Source organism: Petaurus breviceps, unplaced genomic scaffold (assembly GCF_028583685.1).
Source record: "Petaurus breviceps papuanus isolate PSGF00001 unplaced genomic scaffold, PetGlider_PUasm1.0 180, whole genome shotgun sequence".
Lineage (NCBI taxonomy): Eukaryota > Metazoa > Chordata > Mammalia > Diprotodontia > Petauridae > Petaurus > Petaurus breviceps.
In genome coordinates this window covers 6,893,811-6,896,632 of record NW_027185782.1, presented here as the reverse complement: position 1 = coordinate 6,896,632, position 2,822 = coordinate 6,893,811, and the positions used below count along the sequence as shown (strand labels likewise).

Genomic DNA, 2,822 nt, shown 5'->3' with positions numbered 1-2,822 from the left:
GTTAAGTGTCTGAAGCTGCATTTGAACTCAGGTCCTCCTGACTCCAGGGTCAGTGCTCTATTCACTGTGCCACCTAGCTGCCCCTTAGGGCAAATTGATTAACTTTTTTTTGCTTCAGATTCCTCATACATAAACAATAACGGCACCTATTTCCCAGGGTTGTATGGAAGATCAAATGCCATAATACTTGAAAAGCCTTAAGCATGGTGGTATATAATATATATACTGGCACTGAGTAAGTGGCATATAAATATTGCCTGTTATTCTTAGCTATTATTGCAAATTCCTTTGTAATGCTAGGAACCAGACTGAAGAGCTATTCCACACCAATAGAGGAAAAGAAATAGGGAATTACTCCTTTCCCTTCCTCATACAAGCACTTTTCAAAATGATTCCTTAAAGGTGCAGGGGTGGGGGACCTGTGGTCTTGAGACCACATATGGTCTTATAAGTCCTTATTTGTTCTGTGAAGTTTGGATTCAGGCAAAGTGCTGAACTTCAGGCCCTAGAGAGCTACATGTGACCTGGAGGCTGCAGGTTCTCACACCTGGTAAGGTCTCTGAGGAGAGAAAAGAGTTTTTGAAGAAGACAGCCAAAGTCAAGTATGGTTTTATCGAGGGCCCAAGTTACCCACCCCTCTACACTGGTCTCCAATCTAATGCTATAGAGCCATGACTTTCTCTAGACAGAGAAGCCCTTTGTATGCACCTGAACACCTCCCCTCCCTTCCACAAGCCTGCTAGACTTCATGCTCCCCACTCACCTACCCACACACTCACCTTGGCCAGCAGCAGCACATCTATGAAGTCCATGGTCTTGCCTTTACCCTTGTTCTTGACAAAGGCTTCAGGACCCTGTTCAGCAAGAACTTGTTTCCGGGCCTGGACAACAGAATCTGTGAAGTCATGTACTAGGCGGCAAGCCTGGGAGAACTGTCTCCCCTCTCTGGTGAGGAAATACAGTCTATCCCAGTATAAAAGAAGTTGATCGAAACTTTTCACTGAAAGGACACTCAACTGCAGGATGGTGGAGATATAGGTACTTGGCTTCCTGTGCAAAGTAGGAGGGGCAGTGTCAGGCTCTGGACCAGGTAGGGAGAGAACACACATAGCTCAGACCAAGCTCCTTAATGTCCCCCCAAAATAATTCCACTGCCAGCTTACCTGTCCTCATCATAATCACTAACTTCCTCCAGTCTCAAAACCACTCTTGGTCCCCACAATCCTGTCCATTCTTCATCTAAAATGTTAACAGAATGATAGAATCTCAGAATTGTAAGTGACCACTGAGGCTTTTTATAACAACCCTTACCTGGACATGAATCAATACTACAGGATCCCCTTTTCTTGAGGATCTCAAGTCAGAGGGGATTCACTACCTTCTGAAGTTATGAATTCCACTTTTTTTGAAGGTCTAACTGTTAGGAAATATTTTCTTTTAATATCAAATCCAAATCTGTTTTTTGCAATTTCTAATCTACTTCTGGTCATGCCTTCTTGTACCTAAAACAAGTCTAATTCTTCTTCCCTTGTCTATCCTTCAATTACTTGAAGACAACTACCATTCACCCTTCCATCTGCTTTTGCAGTTGATAATCTTACAGGATTTTCTGCAGTCCTTTCATCATGCTCGTTGCCCTTCTTTGAATATATTACATTTTATCAGCATTTTTTCATATAATGTGATGCCCTGAACTGAATACTGCTCTGGATAGAAAAATAGTATGATAGAGATATAGAACAGGAAGACTCAAGTTAAAGTCAATCCCCAGACACAGGCTAGCTGTGTGACCCTGAGTAAGTCACTTAACCCTGTTTGCCTTAGTTCCTCATCTGTAAAATGATCTGGGGAAGAAAACCCCAAATGTAGTCACAAAGAGTCAAACATGACTGAAATGAATGAACAACAGTTGGTTGGGGATTTGGAGGTTGGGATCCAGTCAATGACAAAATATTGTCTAAATTAAGTATTAGCCCAGGGCATGCAGACCTAATGAAGAAATTAATAGTGTGAGACTATATTAGATGGAATAAAGATACAGACATTATTGTATATGTGCACATATGTCTATCATCAACAGGGTGAGACAGTAAGATTCATTTTTAGAGGACAGTATTCTTTCCATCTTAGCAGGACAGAAAATGACACCAGTATGATCCAAATAGAGAAGAGACTGCCTTTTAATTCCCTATGGAATGTTACTAGAAAAGTCTTATCTTGTTATACACACACACACACACATACATATATACACACATACACACATGTTATTGTTTTTTCAGAAATTTCAGTTGTGACTGACTATGAGCCCATTTGGGGTTTTCTTGGCAAAGATACTAGAGTGGTTTACCATTTCCTTCTCCAGTTAATTTTACAGGTGAGGAAACTGAGGCAAATAGGTTTAAGTGACTTGCCCAGGGTTACCCAGCTAGTAAGTGTCTGAAGTCAGATTTGAATTCAGGGTGATAGGTCTTCCTGACTCCTGGCTCTCAGCACTCTATCCAATGTGCCCCCTAGTTGGCTAGTGTGTGTGTGTGTGTGTGTGTGTGTGTGTGTGTGTGTGTATACATACATAAATATGTATATATGTGTGTGAGTGTGTGTATATATGTTTATTAAGTTTTACTATTACCAGGTAATTACGAAGCAAAAATTCTGAGAAGACTCTTAGAAAAATAATTGTAAATTTTTGTACTTTAAACATGTTTTGAACAAAAGTAAAATATCTGTTACTGAGTCCTTTCTATATGATGCTGAATGTCTCCTTGGTTAAATCTGTGGCCACTGCACAAACCTTTGATGATGAGCCCTCCCTGCCTGTC

At 40.8% G+C, this 2,822-nt stretch overlaps 1 pseudogene; it reads right to left on the bottom strand.

The window, feature by feature from the left end:
* Positions 1-541: 541 nt before the first annotated feature.
* Positions 542-2,822, bottom strand: part of LOC138160167 (cytochrome P450 4F11-like) — a 10,748-nt pseudogene continuing 8,467 nt past the window's right edge.